This window comes from Amblyomma americanum, chromosome 10 (genome assembly GCF_052857255.1).
Source record: "Amblyomma americanum isolate KBUSLIRL-KWMA chromosome 10, ASM5285725v1, whole genome shotgun sequence".
Classification (NCBI taxonomy): domain Eukaryota; kingdom Metazoa; phylum Arthropoda; class Arachnida; order Ixodida; family Ixodidae; genus Amblyomma; species Amblyomma americanum.
Window position 1 is genome coordinate 108,085,816 of NC_135506.1, and position 25,095 is coordinate 108,110,910.

Genomic DNA, 25,095 nt, shown 5'->3' on the forward strand with positions numbered 1-25,095 from the left:
CTTTAATGTCAACGGCTGCGATTTAGTGGCGCAGAGCAAAGGCAGGCATTGCGCCGAAACTTGATCCCATGCCTACCGGTAATCCTCAGTGTGGCGGCTGAACGTAATAGTCCGGTTATCACCACGTCCAGCTGCTTTCTCGCTGCGGTCGTTGAAGGTGCAGTCGCTAGTTTTCCAGTCTTGACGTGCTTAAGTCGCGGGAGGCAGTGGAAACGCAACTCTCTTTTAGGAACGAGACAACGCTGCAAATAAAAGAGAAAGTCTCGTATAGTTGGTTAAAGAAAATGGCGGCGTGTGCAACGAGCCTTCAGATCATTCGCCCGAAATTATTCGCTCGGAAAATAACGGTCCGTCGGCGCGGAGGTCGCTTTGCCCACACGAGCCATGGGTCATAAGGATTTAATGGTTCTGTTTCGATTTGGTTTTATTTCTGACCCTTCGTCAAAGGCTGAAACAACGCTATGAACCCGGCATAAAATTCCTGGCAACGCGCTTCTTTCAGATTTATAAGTCACAATAATGATACAGAAGAAATTATATCAAAACATGTAATTGCTTGGCTAGGTTACAAAAGGTAGGCTCTGTCCTGTTCGTGACTAATGTCTCTTCGGTACTCATATTCTTATGCGGCAGTATTAGCGTGCGTTGGACTATCTTCTTAATCTATTTCATGCGCTCTAACGCTCTTCAGTAAAGAGTAATCTGCGGAAAAAATCTGTTTCAGCTTCAGGCAGTGGTCCTTAGAGAGAGAGACAAACAATTTAAATAAAGAAAAGGTTGAGTGGTCGGCCTGCGGCGCGGTGACCGTGGCCTGCTAATCCACACTGGGGAAGGGGGAACGGGACATTTTGGGTGGATAAAAGTTTAACTTTCAGAAATGTTAAATACATTTGCCGTAAACGTTAAAACTCTAAAGGGGACACCGAAGACAAATCCACTGAATTACTGTTTTCAGTATAAAGTGAATCTCTGGCACTTTCTACGTACGTTAAAGTATGCCAGGCAACAAAGCCCATATTCACAGCTGAGAAAACTGATATTTTAAAGCCAGATTTATTGTCTAAGGGCATCAGTGATGTGGGAAGGTGTGATGAACGATTTAGTAATGATTAAATTAATGAAAAAGGCTAGCTGATTTGATAAAGTCCAGTAGAGAGCGATGGTACGGTCTCTGCGTCCTGGAAATATATGAAGCAGGGTTGCTTGGTGAAAGACCCGCTACCTTCAGGTGCCGGATCGTTGTAGGCTTGAGTGCTTGGCAGTCCCACAGTAAGTGACGAATGTAGGCTTCAATCTCCTCGCGTTTATATATCGGACAACAAGGCCAAGAAAAGAAATAGCGGCCAAATTACAAATTTTGCCGCCATTAGTTTCAAATTCTTGACGTCTACACCGAGAACGACCGGTTCGCGCCGTTTCAAGTGAATGGCGGTGCAGCCTGCCCTGCGGGATCAGCGTTTGAAGTTCGATATCGACGCCTGCATTTTGCTTGCGAAATCGGCCGATGATGGAGACACTCGTATTTGCTTTCTTCTCTTTTCTTCGTTATAAGCGATCTGTTTTCTGTGAGAGTTTTCTCTTTGCTGTTAGAATTCCATAGTCTGTTAATACAAGCACTTTACAAGTGAGCCTTCTTACAGAAAAATTGGGTGAAAGGAATAATTTCATCTTAAAATGAGGAGGAACACTTGTTTGCTAAGTGGTTTATATGTTTTGCACAAGAATAACGCGTGATTCGCTCAAGCTATGTCCTGACGAGATTCAAGCTGAGCCTTATATAGCGTTTATATGGTATGTGCACTTTAATACAAAGGCTGCTTTCGCTAGAAACCGCATAATCTGCTTTCTACGCATCAAAACGAGAAACAGGCGAAAAGCGCCATCCCGAGAATTTATGTGAAGAAAGCCTTCCCGCTGGGAAGAAGGGGAATGGTATGCATGTGGTTGACACAAAGCGCAGGTGTTTATGCAACCTGTCGCCTGTTGCTGCGCTGCAGCCTGCTTCATATTCCTACCCTCACCCCCCCCCCCCCCCCCCTCCGGGAGCACCCAGTCCCTTCCGGGGGAGGGTGTGCTTTGTCGGCGCACTCCCAAGTATTTGCAATGCCGCGGCGAGGGCGCCCTCGCTGCCAATTGTGAACTGCTGTTCCCTTGCTCGACTTTTGAACATTACCTTGGTTCTCTGGATGTTAAATTTTAGACCCAGCGTTCTGCTCTCCCTGTCTAACTCATTGATCATGATTTGCAGTTCACCTCCTGAGTGACTCAGCAAGGCAATGCCATCAGCGAACCAGAGATTATTTAGGTAATCTCCATTTACTTTTATTCCCAACTGTTCCCAATTCATGCCTAGGAATACCTCCTGTAAACAGGCGGTGAATAGCAATGGCGAGTTCGTGTCCCCTTGCCGGACGCCCTTCCTTATTAGAATTTATTGCTGACTTTATGGAGGAATATATTTGCTGTGCAGTTGCTATATATATCCTCCAGAATTTTGACATAAGGCTCTTCTACCCCTTGATTACGCAATGCCTGTATGACTGCTGAGGTTTCCACTGAGTCGAATGCTTTCTCGCAATCAATGAAGGCTATATATAGAGGTTGGTTATAGTCTGCGCATTTCTCTATCACCTGACTGATAGTGTGAATATGATCTACTGTGGAATATCCTTTACGAAAGCCTGTGTGATCATTCGCTTGATTAAAGTCTAAGGTAGCCCTGACTCTATTAGCGATTACCTTACTAAATACTTTGTCGACAACGGATAGTAAGCTGATCGGTCTGTAATTTTTCAAGTCCTTGGCGTCTCCCTTCTTATGAATTAGGATAATGTTTGCATTTTTCCAAGCTTCCCATACAGTCGAGGTCATAAGGCATTGCGTATGCAGGGTGGCTAGTTTTTCGAGCACGATCTCCCCTCCGTCCTTCAAGAGAACTGCTGTTACCTGATCCTCCACAGCTGCTTTTCCCCTTTGCATTGCTCCTAAGGCTTTCTTTACTTCCTCTTACGTTACTTTCGAGATGACCCACTGCTGTGTACTACTGTCTTTCTCATTAACACTCTGATTACATTGGCTACTGTACAGGTTAGTGTAGAACCCTTCGGCTACGTTGGCTATCTTATCCATATTGCTAATGACATTGCCCTGCTTGTCTCTCAACGCATACATCTGGTTTTTACCTATGCCTAGTTTCCTCTTCACCGCATTTAGGCTACCTCCGTTCTTTAGAGCGTGCTCTATTTTCTCCATATTAAACTTCCTTATGTCGGTTTCCTTGCGCTTATTTATTAACTTCGATAGCTCTATCCCTTCTATTCTAACGGTAGGGTTAGACTCTCTCATGCTTTGGTGTTTCTTAATCGGATCTTTCATCACCTGAGATAGCTTTTTGGTATTCTGTCGAATTGTCCTACCGCCTAATTATACTGCGCACTCCGTAATGATGGCTGTCAGATTATCGTTCATTGTATGAACATCACGATCGCCTTCCTCAGTTAAAGCCGAATATCTATTCTGCAACGCTTTCCTAAATTCCTGTACTTTCCCTCCTACGGCTAACTTGTTAATGAAGTTTTTCATCACTAGCTTCTTCCGTTCCCTCTTCACGTATAAGCTAATTCGAGACCTTACCATTCTGCGGTTGCTACAGCGCATCTTTCCGAGGACGGCCACATCCTGAACGATGCCAGGTATAGCGCACAGTATGAAGTCGATTTCTTTTTAAGCCTCAACATTGGGGCTCTTCCCGTTCCATTTCCTCTCTTCTCGTTTGCGAGAGAAAGCATTCATGATCCGTAAATTATTTTTATCGGCGAATTCGACTAATAACTCTCCCCTGATATTACTAGAACCTAGACCATAGTCAACTATCGCGTGGTCGTCAGCCTGCTTCTTGCCCACCTTCGCATTGAAGTCGGCAATCAGTACAGTGTACTGTGATTTTACTTTATTCACTGCCGATTCTACGTCCTCATAGAAACTTTCAACGGTCTGGTCATCATGGCTGGATGCAGGCGCGTAGGCCTGCACCACTTTCAGCTTGTACCTCTTATTCAGCCTAATTGCAATAGCTGCTACCCTCTCGTTAATACTACAGAACTCCTCTATGCTGCCAGCTGTATCTTGATTAATGAGGAATCCAGCACCTGGTTCTTATCTATCCTCTAATCCGCGATAGCACAGTATATGTCCGTCCTTTAGTACTGTATACGCCTCACCTGTCCTCCTAGCTTCGCTAAGTCCTATCACATCCCATTTAGTTCCCGCTAGCTCCTCGAACAACGCTGCTAGGCTTGCCTCACTAGATAAAGTTCTAACGTAAAACGTTGCCAAGTTCAGATTCCAATGGTGGCCTTTCCGGAGCCAGAAATTCTTAGCACCCTCCGCTGCGTAACAGGTCTGACCGTCACCGCGGTCAGTTGCTCCGCAGCCGCTGGAAACTAAGGGCCGAGGGTTAATTGGTTTGTTCGTAGAAGGTTGTGGCAAAGTACTACACCAGGGTGGCGGAGTCCTGTTCTGTTGAGGGAGTGCGTTATCGGTTCTGGTCACCGAGATCAGGCCGCACCCCAGGCCTCGTTATGCAATTCCATCGACACACGTTTTTTTTTTAAACCCGGTGGAGAATTGTGCGGCACCTGGATTAGAGCCCCGGTCCTCTTGCACGCGAGGCGGCCGCTCTACCTCTACGCCATCGCTGGCTCCTCAGAAAATTTATGTAATTGCAAAAATAATGTGCTCATGAGAAACAGTAAAGACCCCACCTGGATATCCCTGAAAAGAGGCAGGCTCTTTCACCATTTAACAATCTTGTAGAGACGATGATCGGCCACGTTGCAGAGCTTGCACAACAGGCTTGGGCCCCCGTCTGCTCCCAGGGCGCCAGGGGAATAAGGGCCACCAGCATCAAGTGCTGTGGCTCCAGTAGCAGACGCCTTGTGGCCAAACTGCTCGGACAACATGAAGCACATTTCATACAACACATGAGAGAATACATACTAGTAAGGACCCACATTATACTACAGAAGTCTTAATGGACAATCATTGCGTTTCAGTTAATTAATCACCACACTTGCGACACGCAAAGGTGCCAAGATGACCTCTGTAATTCATATAGTAGAATGAGCGAATAAACCTGTTCCGAAAAACGGCCTCCAAACTAAGAAAGGAGAGCCAATTATTTGCCTTTAATCATATAAAATAATGTTCGACCAATGGCTGCATTTTTTTCTTTTGCAAGATATGGGAGCCTATTTCAAGGTTAAGAAAAAAAGACCAAAAACAGCTCAACCACACGAAAATGGCCAATGGCTGTGTGCATTCCCCGTGTTGCATAGAACCTGTCTGACTAGTTCAAAGCATCCTAGCAGAGCTGAAAAGAGAACAAAAGTCTCAGTGTCAGGTTCCTATGCTACTTCACCAGTATTTGGGTCATTCCATGCCTGCCAGATGCTGCAGAGTTTGCGCTCGACCCTCTCTGCTTTTTCACACAAAATCTGTAGCATTTTACTGAACTGTCCAAAGCAATTTCCCTTAATATCCGCTTGGAAAAAATTTTCCTGTCTTGTGATAGTCCTTTCAATTTTGCTAACTAGTGCAAAACAGCCTGTAAAAAATTTAGAAAAATTATCTCCTTTTTCCGCTCAAACGTTTTTTATAAACAATGTATATGATTTTTACTCTCGTATCATGCATGAACAAATTGCCAGTAGGAAGTTTTGTGTTCTTTATTTCGTTTCTTTGAACCCTAAGCGCATAATTTCTTACTTTAAAAACCTCTATGTGGCATTAATGAGGAATATAAAAGCTTTAATCATCTGCAAAAACATGTACTACTTGGTAATAATGCTTACAATAAAACTGAATAACATTCATTAAACATAATATTCCAAAGTTGCAAAAATGTATTAAGGTGCATTGTAGGGCGAGTTGGTGAACGAACATTAGGAAGAAACACAGCGCTAAAGAAACGGGACAGTATGGAATGGGACAAGGTATTTGGCCGGAAATTTCATACAGAGGTGGCCTTAGGAAAAATGCGAACTATGACCACACTAATAGTCCGTTTCAAAGCAAATTCATCCCAGGCGACATCAGGCTGGGCTAGCTGCGTATTAAAGACGCGTTGCCAAAAATAAGCACGCGCTCCATATTGTGGGTGTTCGACAGCGTCCTCCGTCATTTTTTGCATCACAATGTCTGCCTTACGGAAACAACTCCTGATGCACGCTGCAGGCAGTTCTATCCACGCGAACTTTTTCCATGGTGGGGAACAGAGTCACCCGGACAGAGACTTCGGCACCTTATCAGTCAATTGCGATCATTGCTCTTAGTATGCACAGGAGTCGGGGCTCCGACAAAACACCTGGAGCATGTGAATTACGCCAATGTCAAGAGGCACGTCTGGCTCGTCGTGTTTGTTGGCAGAAAAATGTGGTTGCCACAGTCAGAAAAGGTAGCACATGGTGCGCACCGACGGTTGTCGAGAACGAAAGGGATACTCAAATTTTTTTTACAAGCCACTCGGCAAACAAGTCGCAAATTTATGTTTAGTGGCGTACTCATTGATTAAACTCTCATGCATTGCCCAGTCGTCGCACGAGTATGTAGATTTTAAAGCACTGCAGCCTTGCTACTCTCCGCAAAGACACATGGTGTCCGCTGGTCACTCTCTTCCATGCTCAGCCATTCAAAGACGGTAACTCAAAGCTTACTGCACTTTTCATCACCCTCTTTGAAACCATGCGTTTTCAATGGTCGCATCTTAAGAAAAGCATTATTGGCGCTCCATACAGACCGTAATTTATTCTTTTATTTTTGCTTTCCGGGGGTTGCGCTCTTTCTTTAGAAATAGGGCAGGTGTTGTCATGCGGACTTTGAGGTGCTCGTCGCTCTGTGCTCCAAAGAGAAACTGAGGTTTTCTACTTCAGGACCGAGTTCACAGTGCCTCCTCAATCGCTGTAGCTGAGTTGTGCAGCCACACTTGTTCACTGTATCTGAGATGCAACGCCATTGCCCTAATACATGATTTGATAGTAGGTCTGCCTTTGTTCGTAATAAACGAGTGTTCGTTATAACTCCAGCAGTTATAAGTGGGCTCGACTGCATTCGCGCACCCCTACATAAAATGCAAGCTGTGCTTTAGATATCTTAAATAATCTCAATTTTGTACCGGTTGTATCCTTGCTCGTTTACGCAGTGTGGCAACATTGTAAGAAGTGCCGATGCCATCATATGCCTGGGAAACACTTGGTAGCCAGGTTGCCATCACAGCATAGGTGCTTCTTGCTAACTGTCCATATTTTCTCTGATTTATTGAATACATAATTTTAAATCACTTTATCCAGAAATACGTTCGGTGACCATTTGTTTTAACTGAAACTACTTTATTTGTTATCCACAAGCGACAGTGACGACACCTGCAGATTGCCTGAAGTATTGTGCGGCAGTCAGGGTCCCACTAGCACTTCCTGCTCATTGCGTGCGCGTCCTGTAATCGATAGTTGACTTCTGGTAACTGTTGTCAAAACTGTTGGCCCGCACGTGATTGACAGTCACACTCCATGCCACATCTTAGCTCTCCTGGAAGCAACGACGAGTGAATAGGATCTGCCACTGGAAGAGGTAGCTATTTTTGTTGTGTCTGACAATGCTCCAAATTTCCGCGCAGCTCTCCGGGACTTTCAGTGCAGTGTTCGGGCCATACATTGCAGTTGGTCATCAAGTATGCCAATGAAGAAACTGCAGGAGTACCAGCCATTCTTAAAAAAGGCCGTGCAATAGTAGGCTCTTACAAGCACAGTGCCCAAGCTGCAGCAAGACTAAAGGACTGCCAGCAGCGGATGGAGCTACCCCTCCTGGAGCTCGTCCAGAATGTAGACACGAGGCGGAATAGCGAGCATGAGATGCTATCACGTCTCCTTCAGCTTAAAGAAGCAGTCTGCCTTGAACACGCTACGTCGGAGACAGTGGTATCCAACCTGACACCACAGGAATGGAAAACAGTGGCTGGACTGGTCAAGGTCCTTGAGCCAATTGCATCAGAACAAAAGACATGAGTGGGCAGAAATACGGAACGCACATAGTGCTGAACGACTGTACTGCAGCAGATGAAGACAAGTCACTGTTCGCAAAAAAGTACAAAAAACTGTGAAGGCAAGATCTCCTACCCACAATGAGCAAAAAGAGTACATCATGGCAACAGCATGCGGCCCATGATTCAAAAACAACTTCTGTACTGAAGCTTTACAAGAAACAAGGCTTCTGGAACGATAAGGACTGAGCTGCAGAGCTCGCCAATCCCACCACCCACTGACTGTGCGGAGCCCTCAACATCTACACCACAAAAGCAGTGCAGTGCCAGCATATGGGACAATATTGACAAACTTGCAATGTCATCTGGGAAGAGATACAACCGTGAACCAGGCAACATTGATGAACTTCAGCGGCATCTTCGAGAGCCAGTTTGCAGCAAGGATGAAGACCCTTTTACGTACTGGAGGAAAACAGGCAAGCAGAAATTTTAAGGTCAGCTGTACAGAATGGCCAGAAATACCTGGCAATATCAGCAACGCAAGTTCCAAGTGAAAAACTGTTTTGTACAGCTGGCAACATTGCCACGTCCAGGCAAGAAAACCTGTTGCCGGATCACGTGCAGCAGCGGCTTTTTTTTGCATGAGAACTTATAAATTACAAGCACTTCAGCACATGTTTGAGTAAATTATTTACTATTCGATATTCGATTCAAGAGGTACTATTCGGTATTCGCACACCTCTACACTTGTTCTGTAATGGCTTTATCGGAAAGAAACATGTAACTATTGGAATCATTCTCTAACCATGCAGGGATAAGGCCCAAGACTACAACCCTTGTGACTACACTGGAGGAGTCTTGTTCTTTGTTTGTTATGCCTTTTACGCTTTAAATTTTAATATGCAAACCTCGGTCGAGAAATACTAGTTTTGTCAATCTGTATACTTGTCGTTTTTTTTCAATCTACAAAGCTCAGCCAGTGGTTTGTTCATTGCAATGTTATCATCAACATCGTCACCAGTAGCAATAAAACTGTATGCTGTTTCTACTATTTCATTCATTAAGAAAAATCTTTACGCTGGGGAAATTTGACTGACATTTTTTGGAACATTGACCTACTAATAATCTATGCTGACTTAATATTTGGGTTTCTAGTCCCTTTAAAGTTTTTATGTGATGCCAACACTGTTGGGAGTGTGGACCATCTTAATTGACTCAATGAAACTAATTCAAAGAAAGGTTATGTTCTGGTTCACATTGAATAGGTGAATGGTTTAAGTTGTCAGCTGCTATTGATGCCCGATTCATGGGTAAAATGTCAGTACGTGAGGGACCCAGCTGGCATTGGCCAATGGTGTGGTGGAGAATCTGGCCATCAATGAGTTTTGTTCTCCACCCATGCAGCTCTAGCAGCTGTGGTCCTGTATGTTCTGTCGGAGACAAAAGTGCCCAGAGAACGCAAGATCTAGCTGAAATGCAGTGCTATATCACCTGCCAGTTAACCACTTCCCTATAGAGAGGTGCGGTCGTATGAAAGCATCCATGGAGAGGTGTTCAATTTTTTCGGTTCGATGGAAGAAGTGCTGCTGTTGAAATACAGAGAGTTAAATGTTGCTGATCTAAATTGTGTTGTCAACACCCTATCAGAATAGTGGCATACGGCAGGAGAGTACCCACTTTCATGATTCAGTTGTTGGGGTCGTTTCTTAACTAGGGTCCAAAAAAAGTAGAGCAGATGCTTTTATATGGACCCCTCAGTACTAATAACATCATGTGTGGGATCGATTCAACAGGTGCTTGGACGTCCTGGGAACTTTTGCTTAGATTAGAACCCCGCGCCGCTCCATTGCTGCCGCGGTTTTCGCCTCCGTCGCCGCCACGGCGTAGAGGAGGCCGGCTGTGAGAATATGCCCGAACGCGGTGTGATGTCATACCAAACGGCGGCGGCGACGAGCCGCGCGGTGTGCCGTCATGCCAGATGGCGCGGCGAGCGCGCGAAGGACAATAACCGTCTCACATATTTCGGTGGACATTTGAACCGCGCCCTAAAGAAAGGGATAAAGGAGGGAGTGTAAGGAGAAAGGCATAACTGAAAATTGAAAGTTGCATTTTGAGGAAAGACACGGCGCTGCGCAGCGGCGGAACACTTGTGGCTCGGTGCAGTTAGTGGCGCATGTGCAATATTGACTAGGTAGCGAGAGAGAGAGAAATATCTGCGGTGAGGCGCGCGCTGTGACTTTATGTGCCTCGTTGGAGCACGGCCACGTCAAAATCGCAAGTTCGGGGCCAGTGAAGCTTTCGCTTTAAAATAAAAAGACGCCCGTGCGCTGTGCGGTGTCGGTGCAAATTAAAGAGCTCCAGGTGGTCGTATGTCGTATTTCGAGATATATCCGGAGCGCTCCGCTACGACGCCTCTTTCGGTACACATGGCCCATCAAGGACACCGTTGTGGTGGTCCCCGGAATAGTTTTAACTAGCACCGAATCCTTAACGGCACCTAGAAGACTTATAACCAGAAATGTTCGTCTTAAAAGCTCAAAAATAGTAACTGCTGACTAAAAAACCCAGTTGGCAGTCGCAAGTCGACTGGGGAACAGTGCAGCTTGGCACTGAGACATGGTTTAAAAGGGTCCCTGTCAGAATCTACAACGCTGCTCGGCTAGGTTGCAGTGTGCAAGCATTTGCAAAAGGCAGAAATGAGAGTGCACAGCAAGACTGAAGACGTTGGTCGAGCAAGCCTGAGCAACGACATAGTAGCTCGCAACTCAAGAACGAAGCGACGTATCTCCATGAAAGGAGGCCCTCTAAGCCCACTGTATTGATGTCGTGGTTAATGCGGTTAATCCTTGCTTAGTCTCCTTGCAGCTACCAGCCGCCTTGAGATGCCACGCTTGAATGTGCAAGGAGATTAAAACCACAACGTGACAGGCGGTCGATGCTGTTGGCTGGAGGGCCTCCATTTGCCCGTTGAGGGCATTTGCCGTTTCTGTCTTCAACTGTATAAAACTGTACCTGGAAGTGACCATTGAGTCTGCTTCCACGGCGCCGCGTCACAAAAGATAAACTCTGTTCGAATAACGATCAGCACCCACTTCGATGTTCACAGACTAGTCTACAAGTAGCATTGCCATAGTTCCTACCAGTTTGTAACCTTTCCGTAAGGGTACACAGTAGCTGCGGAATACAATCTAATAACGTTGATGTGGTAACTTATCCTTAACCAGACCTTTCATTCCTGAGAGAGCTTGCCGGTATTCTGTGCAGCCATCCTATCGTCTGGTTCTGCTGTGAACTACGTAACACTAGCTGTACTGTGAGGTTAACGTTTGCTTCAACAATAGCGAAACGAGCGCTTAGAGGTCTGTCGGTTACTAGAGAATTCTTGCTGCACCTAACCTGTGAGGTGATTCCACAAGTTCCCTTAAACATGCACCTTATCTCACCCAAGTCTCCCAATTCAACTTACCTGTTGAAGGGGTCATGCCTGCTTCTTCCGGCTTAGGAGGTGTGCGCCTGCGGCTGACTCCATCTGCTTTCACGTCACGGCTTGGCGACCAGGCAACCATTTCGATTCTGCAGTCGGACCTGCTTTCACATCATGGCTTGGCGACAGGGTAACCCTCCGCGATTCTGCAGTGAGACCGGCTTTCTTGCTAAGGCTTGGCGTATTGGTGCCGCCTTGGGTGCAACGATTGCAATCAAGTTGGACGCGGTGTAAGCGCGTTTCTTCCAGCCAAGGAATCCGCCTGAAAACGAAGACGCGGTGGAGATCACCCTGAGACCTACGATTTTTGGACGCTATCATCTTTGCATGGCGGAACAAAAAAAAAAAACTGCTGTCGAACGCCACTTTAGATTATTTAGGAGTCTATATGCACAAAGGCGACCAAACTGTGACCCCGTTCTACAAAGACGCGAGGCCGACTCATGGCGTTCTTTTGGTGCTCCCGACTGTTGAAATTGCGCAGAATCACGGTACACACACGCTCAAAGCTAGTATTATAAGCTCTGACCTCCGCTCATGAGCGTGTGTGTTGCGGCACTGTGATCGACTGGGAACTTTCGAACACAGATCCTTTGCAACATTCTCTCAAGGAAGGCGCAGCGCACAGTCAAACATGTCCTGCGCACTTTGCATCCAGGGCCTAAGTTCTAAGGGTTGGTGGAAGCGCCATTCCTTAACCAGAACCATTAATCGGAACGATAACCATTAATCGCAAGTGTTTCACAACGGCGCTTAGCTGAACGCACTAATCACCGAGCCACAGGGGGGGGGGGGTGCAATTAATCCGAAACATTTCATTACGCCGCCCAAGTCGCATCTGTTTTTCACTGCCAACATTCTTTCTCCCTCGATGAAGTGTGCACTGAGAAGTCACACTGTTACTGCGGCTTTGCTCTCCTGAAGAGAGAAATTATGATCTACGACATAGCACGCGGCTGTTAAAGAGTTTGTTGATATTGCATGGAGATGTTGTGGTACCAGACCTGCTACAATTTCTTCAAAATAATCGCTGTGCGGGGACAGCCTTAAGGCGATAAACGTGCTTCTTAAAATATATAAACGAGTGGATGGGCAGAACGAAAATCAACACTCATCATTATATTCAATGGCTACCAAGCAGCAGAGAACCTGTCCCATGTGTCTTCACTCCCACAGGCAGACCAGTACTGAATAAGCAGACGCGGCACACTGCACAGATCCTGTTACTTATGGCTCGAACTGACCGCTCCTCCGCTCTCATTTTTTAGCCGAGAAACGTGGTATTTTTAGTGACGCTGAAGCTGCCCACCCGGAAGAATTGTTACTGTACTGCGAGGTACGCGATGTAACCATGCTAGTGAACTGGTGTCCTCAACTTAGAGTAGTCAGCGTCTCGATTTGACAGCGAGTCCTCTCATACGGCCAATGCGCATGGCGCGTCTCGCCCCTCTTGGCTGCAGGCTATTCCGCAGGCCACGCGGCACAATTTCTTGGAAGGAAACGTTTAGACGCGACCGAGCAATGCGAAACGCTCTGCGGCACTACGTGCGCACCCTTAATATGGACGGCCGGCACGCCTCAAAGCCCGCGACGCGTAGTACTCAGGACCCGCCTAGGTGATCAGTGTTTACGGCGCTCGGCTACTGACACGGTGTACCCAGGTTCGAACCCGACCACAGCGGCCGCGTTTCGATGGAGGCGAAACGCAAAGGCTCCTGTGCGCTGCGCGATGTCAGTGCACATTAAAGATCCCCAGGTGGTCGAACTTATTTCGGAGCCCTCTACTACGGCACCTCTTCCTTTCTTCTCTAGTCCCTCCTTTATTCCTTACCTTACGGCGCGGTCACGGTGTAAGAGTAGTTTAGGTGAGAGAACGCCCGCGCCCAGCGCCCTGTCATAACATTCTACTTTTGGAGGCCGGTGACAGATGGCGCGACCAACTTATCCCCGCTCCGCGAGCGACCGAGCCTCATCGGCGCGAGCTCTAAACGGTGCGTTGGGCCTGTGTTTTCTTGAACTGCGTGGTTAACTGGCCTAAATGTTTCCTCTTTTATTATTTTACTTTGGGGATGTAAATTACCCTTTATTGACACAAAAACATTTCACCTGAGTTAAGCAAACTGTCGAAATCAGTATAAGCAACAGCTTACGAGGGCCTAGTCGACGTGTCTTTGGTGGCATGCATATGCGTTTAATAAAACACTGCCTTTTATTTCGCATTGCAGGCTTCGTACTAACTCTGCCAGTTATTAGATATTGCCGTACATTACCCTGTTCAAGGAAAAGACCCATACCAATACCGAAAATATACACAGGCGCACCGCCTCGGATGTTAGCGTGAAATTATAACATGAATTATATCCATACTAGCTCCGAAAAGATCATGAAGCCGCTTCACTGCATGAAAGTCAAAGCTCTTAGAAATTTATGTAACAATTCTGACAGAAGCACAAGTCCGGAAACAAGTGGTTAATGTGGGGGAATAAAGTGAGGAAAAATATGGCACCGCGAAGCAAATTTCAGCTCTCATGCAGTCGCTTCGAACCGCGGGCTCACAGAACTTCTGAGAATTTTCGCAAGTCCTGGCTCTTTTTGTCTTTGTGACTTTTCAACTGCCTGCAGTATTGACGCATACGCAAGCGCACGTAATATTGGATCAGTTTCGCAAGCATGTCTTCTTTGCGAAGACTGCATGAATAATGAAACTGGAACTTTTCCAGAACAGCATCAATTGTCTTACGAACGCATGCCTGTCCCTCGCACACTTTTCAAGCTTCTGCTCTCAATATCTGGAAAGATCAAAAAGATGCATATTCGGGTGCTTCAGCTTGCCTCTCGTTTTTAAATTCACCAGGTCGGCAACAGGCACGTTTGCGTTCCCTTTTGTTCTCCCAAGCGTTCTCCTTGGAAATCGTACAGGAGGCCTCATTTGCGAGTTTTCTTGAGACAAAGCCAGTGACGTAGTATACAATGCAGTATACAAGGTCTGCGTCGCAGTCGTTTAGCTCAAATATGTCCCCACATTCCCAGCTGCCTTCTTCGATCAGCTCATCAAGCTTCTGCTTCAATTCTTGCAGTATATTTGGGCACTGCATATCTGAACTCTGATATATCTCCCTTAAATCCTTCAGAGTAGCAACGGCAGCTTTACTGTTATCAGGCGCTGCACAGTTTCTAAACTGCGGAGGTTTTAACGAAGAATGCATGCTTAGCATGCGGTATAACTGCAAGAATGTGGGAAAGGTCGGATGTTCATTTTGACCTCCCGCCTGTCTGATTATTCCGAAAATGCAATCGATGGGGTTCTGGTTCATTTTGGCCGATAACACGTACTTGAAACCGCAGTCTTTTAGAAGGTAGGCAGAAAGTTGTTGGACAGATCTCAGCGTCACGCGCAAACCTTCGGCAGTCAACGGAGTTAAAAAGAGGTCTGTTGGAATGTCACCTTTTACAACCTGTTGTTCCTATTTGTCGAGCCATTCAGATGCAGATTGGAGAGTAGTGAAATCTCTGCTTCCTAGTCGAATTTCCTCTGCAGGGTACCGGCGGTTTAGAGCGCCGAACAGGTAGTTCAAAAAAAGTGTAAATTTAGCTGTCGGTTCCTCATCAGCCAACCTTGGCGCACCTTTGCATGCATAATACATAATTATTTTGGCAACAGAATTGCTGAAAAGTTGTGTGGCCAGCTTTACCTTCATCTTCAGTATGTTCGACGAGTTTACAAGGTTGTAAGTAAGCTTGGGACAGACTCGAAGAGCACCAGTGTTCTTGCTGTCGGCAACAAACACAGCGTCGTAGAATGACCATCTAATAAAGTGGCCATCATCTTTTTTGAGAACTTGCTTGTCGTGCAGACGGTTCTTAACACACTTAGAGATAGGTTGCATCGGAAAAACCGTGTACCTCCATTAGGTGTTCGAAGCAGCTTACCATTTGTCCCCGTGTGCCGCTGATGCCGAGCTGTTTCCACATCCGTCGACAAACAAGCCGGATTTCTCTAAATGTACAATACACTGGATCAAGAGCTGAGCAAGGAGCGTTCCCTTTGTTGACCCTTTCGATGCACACACAGCCACCGGCTGTAAGTAATTTTCTCCGAGAGAAGAAAAAGCAAAAACAAGACCATGATCCGCCAGCTCACTGCTTTGATTTTCTCTCTCCCCATGATCAATGAAACCAGCGTAGGTCATCGTTTTTGAGTTTACAGCCATTTCTTTCCTCACTTGAATTTCATCCATTATCAGCATTCCTCGGCGATGAAAAGGAGTTTTCTTGGAGACTTTCAGCTTCAAGGCTAGGAAGAAGTTTTCATCGAAACCGTGCACATTTCAAGCCCACCATGCTTATGTACTTCCTTACAGTACTAACACATGGCAAAGGCAAAATGTCATTGCTTCGCAAAAAGAGTATTTAGCCGGACTGCGTATGTGTAGAAGGAGACACAAGATAATCCAGTCATCTGTGTATCACCGGTTTCTTTTTGTTGTGCTCTTAGCAGCTGAAATGCATTCCTCTAACAAAAGCAGCTGCGCTTGGCATATCCAGTGCCTGGAGTTTATCTTTGACGTCTTCCTCCTGCAAATTTGTTAGGTGTGTCCTGGTGTCCTGTATCTGCTTGATAAAGTTTGTTGCGCTTAATGAGTGGCACTCATGACTGCTGGAGCGCTGATTATGCCCGGCGCAAAGCTCTGAGCTTTTCCTGCTGGGAAGGCTGCACGGAAAGCCTGATGCGTTTCCATGGTCGCTCCTCTTTCGCTCTCGCAGCTTGGCGGTCGGCGTGCAACCTCAAGGTATCAGCGAGAGACCACTGCAGTGATGACATATGGCTCCACCAGGCAATAGTAGTATGCACTTGTGGCGTCTCCAGCTGTTCTGGGAGTCTACAAAAGCAGACTCCGATTGCACACTCGGGAAGTCGTTTAAACTCGGCCCTCCCCGGCACACGCTAATGCTATCAATGGTTTCGAGCATGACTTTGATATCAGATGGCGACGTGACAAACGAATTTACACCAACAGCAGCACAATCAATTGGCCTGCCAATGACATGCACACACAACTGTGAGGTAACTCTTCACATGCAAAGTCTTTCTATTGAAAATTACTGAAGAACCGTCTCTTTCCCTGTGTATTACCTGTGCATCAATAAACACAATGTCTCTCACCCCTTCCACGTCGGTGCGATGTGCTGCCCTCGAATGCTGAGGTAAGCAAATGCTGCCCGCTTCGTTGAGGAGTGTTTAAAACGGCAAGGTCTCGCAGGACTACGCAACGCAGTCGCTTTCATCGGCAGAGGCCACAGGTTGAGTCGTGCCGGCGAGAAATCCTGATCCGACTGGGTGCTGCTCTTTTTAGAGGCTGAAGAAGAGGCTGCGGGACGAGATAGTCGCTTCGCTGTCTTGCGAGAGCTCTTGATCCGTTTTGAAAGGTAGCTCGGCGCCCATTCGAAGATAGATGGAATGGAGCCTTTTGTAAGGCCTGCTCTTCTCTTGCCGGACATTAACACGTGGCGATCAACTTCAGCTGACCACGTCTTCAAGACAAAGAGGGGAGCAAAATGCCTTTCGTAAACACTATCTGTTCTTTGTGGTACACGGTCCATGCGAGGTATAGCTCGCCGCCACGCTTCGCGCCTTGCGTCATCCTGGGGCAGCATGAAAAGAGAGTACTTCTCTTTACACGATTTTAGCCGCTTCACAAAATGGCACGAAGCACTTCACCATCGCACTGCCGCATAGAACAAGTCGATCTGAGAGTTCGATTTCACTAAACGCGCGCGTGAAAGCAGGAACAAGCCGAAGCAGACAAAAACAATCGAGCGGCGCGAAGCGCGAAAGCGGGAGATCTGGGGGAACAGTCGGTAGCGCCCTCTGTTGACCGCCGTGTAAGCAGAATGCTCCGATCTCCCTTCTACGTTGCGACTCACCCGCGCCGTTCGCTCACCTAACCTACTCTTACACCGTGGGCGCGGTTCAGGTGTCCGTCGATATGTGAGACAGACACTGCGGCAATTCTTTTCCCCAAAAACCAATTTTCATTTTCATGGGGACACCTACGCATTTCTTACATGTAAATGCGGAAACAAGTGTAACTGGCTCCCTGGGTCAATGGACAACTCAGTCGCGCTGTGAGTAGGCGGTCGCGTGCGTCTACAAATTGAGGCAGTTATGAGCCTTTCCTTTTCTCGAAACCAGCTTAATTGCATCCGACTCTATTTTGAGGAAAGGAAAGACACCTAACTGGCTCCCCGGGTGGGTGGACACCTCATTAGTGAGAGAGTGGACACCTCATTAGCGCTTTAATCTATGTAGTGGTGAGGGCGCCGGGACTCCATGGCTGCAGGAGGGGCGACGATGTCATGTGCGTGTCCCGATCCGGCCACATGTTTCTGATGACGGGTGGGGGTTGCTCACATGAGTCAAGTCTACTCTCGCAATGCAAAGTGCGCCGGCGTACTAAAACAACAAGCCTCGAGATGACTAACTTCTCTTCAAAGAGCATTTAGAGAAGAAACGGGCACCTCGTGCCACATGATATAATAATAATAATAATAATTGGTTTTGGGGGAAATGAAATGCGCAGTATCTGTCTCATATCGTTGGACACCTGAACCGCGCCGTAAGGGAAGGGATAAAGGAGGGAGTGAAAGAAGAAAGGAAGAAGAGGTGCCGTAGTGGAGGGCTCCGGAATAATTTCGACCAACTGGGGATCTTTAACGTGCACTGACATCGCACAGCACACGGGCGCCTTAGCGTGTTTCCTCCATAAAAACGCAGCCGCCGCGGTCGGGTTCGAACCCGGGAACTCCGGATCAGTAGTCGAGCGCCCTAACCACTGAGCCACCGCGGCGGTGGTGCCACATGACGCCACATTTCATTTTTCTTCAATTATTCAATTAGGCAGCAGCAGAAAGAAGAGAAAAATTTGTAATAATTAAATTCGGCATATGATTAAATGAAATGGCGCAGTATCTCTCACGCCTAGGTGGACAACTGAACAGCGCTGTAAGCCAAGGAATCAATGATAGAGTGAAAGAAGAAGGGAAGAAAATGGTGCCATGTAGGGCTCCGGAATAATTTCGACTATCTGGGGATCTTTTACGCGCGCTGACATTGCAAAGCACACTGACGCCCTTTTGCGTTTCGCCTCCCCGAAAGCTGTTCGGCTCTATGATTCCGCTCCAGAGGGTGCCCGGAGACTGAGTCCGGGTTCCCTGTATGAGCCCTCAAAGTTTGTCTTACTACACTGTAGATTTTGCAGACAGTAGTCCACTACAATAACTGCGTCTAGCAAAGCTCGACTAGGTTTTGCAACCAGGCTGCAAACTCTACAGTGGAGCCATGCTACAGGCAGTTCTTGCTGTGCTCTACAGAAAGCCTCTCATGGCTTTACAAAGCTTTCAATTATCTCACATAACAGCACAATCGAACTTACGGAGTCAAGCGTGATGGCCGCCACTTTCGATGGAACGGTGGCACCTGCTTTCACGCTACGGCCGGACGCCGTATAGTTTCGCCTTTGATGCTCTGGACAGGTCGGTTCTCGACGCCGAGGAAACACGTCTCTTCTCGAAGAAAGACGCAGCCTGCAGCGAGGAGACACGCCGCAATGATCACGCCGGAATCTGCGTTGACGAAGTATCTTTCCACCGTGCAATTAAAAGAGAGCTAAGCTCCAATAAGCACGCCAATGAGCGAAGGCAGTTTTAGCTTTGGTTTAGCCATATATAGCGCTGCATTCTGGCGTGGTGGACACCTTCTGGTTTCGCATTCCTCCGCTCGCCGCCTGTCACCCTCTCTCTCCTCCCTATCCTTCCTCTCATAATCGTGGAGAGGACCATGTCCTTCTCTTTGGTACTTGCTACGGTTCGCAGATGGCAATAAATTTTAAATAAAATATATAATCCCATGATTGGGCTGACCTGTTCACCAAGTAGTTATGACCATATGGCAGGCGCTGCAGGTTCAAGATAAAATGCAGGGCTATATCGCTTCACCAAACCAATAACATACTTCTCTGTAAAAAGTGCTTCGCTCCGATGAAGCCTACTGATGCAGTAAGGAATGCAGTGTAAACATCGTCCGCAAGACTGTCGAGGAGCTAAAACAAGGAGCAACTGAGCATGTTAACGTTGTTTAGCAAGCTGCAAAGCTGAACAGAATTCCTATTTAAAGCAGGCGCTACCGCCTGCCCACAGCTTCTACCATCCACCTTCTTGAATCCCAACTAAGCACATCAGTTCACCCATCGCAGTGCCCCACGAGGCGAAAACTATACGGCAGTTCTATGCGTACCCCAAATCATTCCGCATAGGCATGTTCCAAACCACGAGTGAGTGAGTAAAAGCTTCATTGGTCGAAAGAGTAGAGCGTTGGTTAGGGGTCTCGGGCGGTATAGTCCCATTCCACGGCCTTGATTTGAGTATCTCGGGCATCGCTGGCCTTTGCTGAAAGCCACGCGTCAAATAAGGGAGCAGTCATGAGAGCGGGGGGTGGAAGATGTGCTGTGGAGGATGCGCTCTACAGTCCCGTGTTATGTGGTCCAGTGGCTTTTTCGCCGTAGAACCGACAGTTCGAGCTAAACATTTCAGCAAATAAAATTGAAAATTGGTTTTTGGGGAAAAGAAATGACGCTGTATCTGTCTCATAAATCGTTGGACATCTGAACAGCGCAGTAAGGGAAGGGATAAAGGAGGGAGTAAAAGAAGATAAGAAGGAAGACGTGCCGAAGTGGAGGGCTTCGGAATAATTTCGACCACCTGGGGATCTTTAACATGCACTGACATCACACTGCACATAGACGCCTTAACGTTTTGCCTCCATAAAAACAGCGACCGTGGTCGGGTTGGAACCTGGGAACTCCGGATCAGTTGCCGAGCACCCTAACCATTGAGCCACCGCGGCTGGTCGGGACAAAGAGAAGGAAGAAATAGGTGCCGTAATGGAGGGTTCCGGAATAATTTCGACCGCCTGGGGATCTTTAACGTGCACTGACAATGGACAGCGCACGGTTTCGCTTCCATCGAAACCCGGCCGCCGTGGTCTGCTTCGAACCTGATTATTGGTTTTGAGAAATGGAAGGCGCAGTAAATGTCCGACTTCCCAGTGGATACGTCATCCACGCCGTGAGGGAAGGGCGGAAAGTGGGAGAGAAAAATACAGAGAGAAATAAGAGACATTTTGCGAATTTTGAAAAGCATATGGAGCAGTAGCTGGTTTTCTTCTTGGTAGACACCTCCACTGCGCTGTCAACGAAAAAAGGGAGGTGGGAGCGGAAGAAGAATTTTAGCTGTGACTTTACTGCTGAACCTGGTTAGAGAGCGAAATCTGTGGTGTATCGGGCAAGTAGACGCGGCTTGGCGTCTGTTACCTTGAGTGCGCTCCGCACACTGGATAGGCAGCGTGTTCGCCCTGCCACACTGGTAGGTGGAAGTTAAATTAAAGGTGTACTGCGAGAGTCTCGTCACCCAATGAACGCTGCGGCCTATTCGTGCAGTGCCGCCAGTATGCTACAACGTTGTCAGCGCTAATGCATGAAGCCTACATCTCTCTCACCACCGCCAGGTACATCAAAGCGCGTTTGAGACGTCCACCGACCCAAGGAGCAAGATATACGCCCTTTCTTTCCTCAAAATCATAGGAGTCTAGAACGTTGCCGACGCCCACGAACACAACGAACGCCGACGGCCTATAGAAACATACGCGCGCTCGGTTTCGGCGGCGGCGGGTAGTGACGTCATAGCTGCCAGGTGGTTCAAGGTGGGTTCGATGTCAAACCCGCGTACGCGGCTAAAAAGCTACGGATGGGGTGTTACAGCTTTCATTGAAGAAAAAAAGAGGTGTAATAGATGAAGGCTCCGGGATAATTTCGACCACCTGGAGATCTTTAACATGCATTGGCATCGCACAGCACACGAGAGCCTTTTGCGTTTCACCTGAGCCGAAACGCGGCTGTCGCGGTAGTGTTCGAAACCGGATACTCTGGCTCAGTAGCGGAGGGCGCTAACTATTCGGCCACAGCGACGGGCGAGCAGCAAACCCCATCCTAAGCCGTTTACAACTAACCAATTTACATGCCCGTGTACTTTTCTTTTCGTTAATCCAGTGGCAAAGTGCAGTATGGTTGGAAGCCCTTGACTACTCTATTGTGAAGACTTGCATTTCCCTGTAAAACCCTTTTGTGCAAAATTTTATTCCAGCTGCTGAGTTCTGCCTGCTAAGAAATCTTGCCCCCAAAAGGGGGACACTTATTCGCTGATTACATGGGACAAAGCGATAACATAGTCGCCCGCCCTAGACACCCACGCCATTGACACCCATAGACACCCGCTCCCATTGGCTCCAATGCATGTGCTAATTGAAGGCTCGAGGCCCGACCAATGGCTAGCGGAACTTCCGACTAGCAGTTCAGCGCTCGACCTCACGCATATTGAAACGCTATCAGCAAAGCACTAGTGCGACAGTTTGGGGGACGCCTCGTCACAGAGTGTGGGCCACACAACGACGCCGGGAAATCGCCTCCACGTGCTCACGCCCTGAGGGTTCCCTTCACGTCGAATAGGAAAGCTTCGCCACCGGCCTCAACGTCTCGGGGACCAAATCACTGTAACCGTGGTTTCAAATTTCTTGAAAAGTCTCCTTCACGTGGAAAAGGAACGCTTCGTCGCTGGCCTCAACGTCTCGAGGTCGAAATTACTGTGAGCGTTGGTTCAAATTTCATAAAAAGCCCTTCACTTCGAAAAAAAACGCTTCGCCTCTGGTCTCAGCGTTTCGCGGACCAAATCTGTAATCCCTGGTTCAGATTTCATGAAAAGTCACGTTCACGTTGAAAAGGAACGCTTCGCCGCCGGCCTCAACGTTTCGCGGTCCATATTAGTTTAGGCGCTGGTTCAAATTTCATGAAAAGTCCTTCACGTCGAAAGAAACGCTTCGCTTCCAGCCTCAACGCCTCGCGGAAAAAATCACTGTAACCGTTGGTTCAAATTTCATTGAAATACGATTCTGATGTGGCCTGTGCGCTACCACGGCCGCCGTAGTGATGTGCTTTTACGCGAGAGCGTATACAGCTCGTTTGGTAGAAATGCCCTCGGCATAGTAGTTAGAACCCCGTGTCGGAAATAATCGAGGGCTGCGTGGAAAAAAATCGTATCATGGTAATTTATTGTTCTAGTGACTGATGACTGCTGTGTGATAGGTGATGGCGAGTTGATGAAATTGTAATAAAGAAATGAAATAAATGCGAAAAAGAGGGGTTCAAAAGTAAAATCGCTGAGAATTAAAAGCAACTACTTGATGTTGCTAATTAAGGAAATTTAGAGCGAGTCATTGATAAAATATATGAAACAATTGAAAGAATGAAAAATGAGTTCAAAGGTATGCTCAGAATGGTAAGCATAAGAGAGCGTTGTTGAAATTGTAAGCCTAACCCACTATGTACGCTATCGCGTCGTACCCTTAAGGCTGTTCATCGCATGCGCTTATAAAGCGTTGCTCACGAGATTTTCGAACCAGAAAGCTCCACTTTTCGCATGCAAAGCTGACGGCCGAATGAGGCTTAGATTTCACCTCTAAATTGAGGCTCGCCATAGAAAAGGTGCATGGCGGGTTCACTTTGTGCACGCCCGAATAACTCCACGAACGCCGACTGAAACAGTTATCAAGCTGTTTGTGAGCGTTCGTGGTGCGCTTGAGGAGTCCACCGACAAAGCGAACGCGCTGCGCACCGCAGGGATCGCTAGAAGGAGCCCGGCGCCTCCAAAGCTCAGTCGAAGACTTGCCCCGGTTCTGGCTCCATGTCTTCGGCGGTGCACTGGAGGCGCAGGGCTGCTTCTGGCGATCCTTACGACCGAGAGCGTCACGAAGCAGCGTTGGCTAGAGATAAATCGCGATAGCTGGCTCGCCGGATTCGAGGTTCGTTTCCGGGAGCCTGACTCATGCGCCGAACGCCGAAAATACAAAGCCACAGTGGCGGGTACTCACCTCGGGAAGCTGGTTAACGACGTATTCTTCGGCAGGAACACTAACACTGACGCCGTCTGTTCCGTAGATAAATCCCTGTGATCTCATGTTTGCAAGTCATGTGCACTGAGGTCGAACTCTTCCAGAAACTAACGAAGTGCGGCCAACCTCAACCTGGCACAGCGAATTCTCTTTGCAATCCACGGGGCAGCCTTTCATTGGCGGAGACAGTCTAGTGTTGACGAATCACGGCACAGGAGGCAGCAGCACGTGCTCTAAGGTCCCGCACGCGCACTCTCCAACGCCACCTGTATGGCGTCTCAGCATTAGACGCCGACATGCAACATGGAGATGTTCGAATGTGTTGAAAAAAATTTTTGAACACATTCTAACATCTCCATGTGTGATGGCTCGATGGCTGAATGGTTGGGCGCTCAGCTAGAGAGCGGGAATACCCGCGTACGAACGCGGCCGCGGCAGCCGCATTTCTATGCAGATGAAAAATTAACAAAAACTGAAAATGGATATTGGTTTTTGGGGAAAGGAAATGGCGCAGTATCTGTCTCACATATCGGCGGACACCTGAACCGCGCCGTAAGAGAAGGTTTTTTTATGGGTTTATAGGGGTTTAAAGTCCCAAAGCGACTCAGGCTATGAGGGACGCCGTAGTGAAGGGCCCCGGAGATTTCGACCACCTGGGGTTCTTTAGCGTGCACTGACATCGCACAGTACACGGGCCTCTAGAATTTCGCCTTCATCGAAATTCGACCGCCGCGGCCGGGATCGAACCCGCGTATTTCGGGCCGGCAGCCGAGCGCCATAACCACTCAGCCACCGCGGCGGCTGAATATAAGAGAAGGGATAAAGGAGGAAGTGAATGAAAAAAGGAAGAGGTGCCGTAGTGGAGGACTCCGGTATAATTTAGACCACCTGGGGATCTTTAACGGGCTCTGACATCGCACAGCACACGGGCGCCTTAGCGTTTTTCCTCCATAAAAACGCTGCCGCCGCGGTCGGGTTTGAACCCGGGAACTCCGGATCAGTAGTGGTGGTGGTAGTCGTTTTATTAAAAATAATAGTAAAAAGGAAGGAAAAGATTTTTTCTAGGCCCGGCATCTGCCATCGATACTGAAGCACCTATGCTGGGGCAGCGGAAATAAAGGATAGCAGGCAGAATGGAGGAATGAAATGAAAGAGGTGAGGGGACAGGAAGAGAGGATAGGGGGAGAAGTAATATGTACAAACTATTTAAACAATAAGAAATGTGTCCAGGTTGTACGCGTGATTAGTTCATTTTAGAGGAATTAAATCACACACGCGCACAGCACTGTGATGGTTAAAACTGGAGTGCGGCGTCCAGTTATTAATCGTTCAAGGCAGAACTCGCGGAGCGTTCGGTCACTGCGTGTAACTACCTGACGGAGAACAGACGGGACTTCAAGCCCGTGTGTTCGAGGAATGCACAGAGGCTCACCAAAGTTCGCTCACGAGTGCGCGCACTGCCCTGCGGCCACAATAGCGTCTTGATGGAGTCTGGTAGTATGCCTTGCGCCCTATAGGCCGCGAGCATATCGCGACGAGCATCGGCGAACGCGGCACAGCGAAGGAGCAGGTGTTCTAGTG

General features: G+C 47.7%; 2 long non-coding RNA genes across 2 annotated transcripts in view; both read right to left on the reverse strand.

The window, feature by feature from the left end:
• Positions 1-25,095, reverse strand: part of LOC144107157 (uncharacterized) — a 107,416-nt gene that overhangs the window by 18,409 nt on the left and 63,912 nt on the right. The window lies entirely within an intron of this gene.
• Positions 153-23,573, reverse strand: LOC144108843 (uncharacterized). The gene is made up of 5 exons (XR_013309516.1): positions 23,494-23,573; positions 18,950-19,100; positions 11,499-11,778; positions 4,764-4,946; positions 153-242 (listed from the first exon to the last, which is right to left on the reverse strand). It is a non-coding gene; the product is annotated as an uncharacterized LOC144108843 (long non-coding RNA).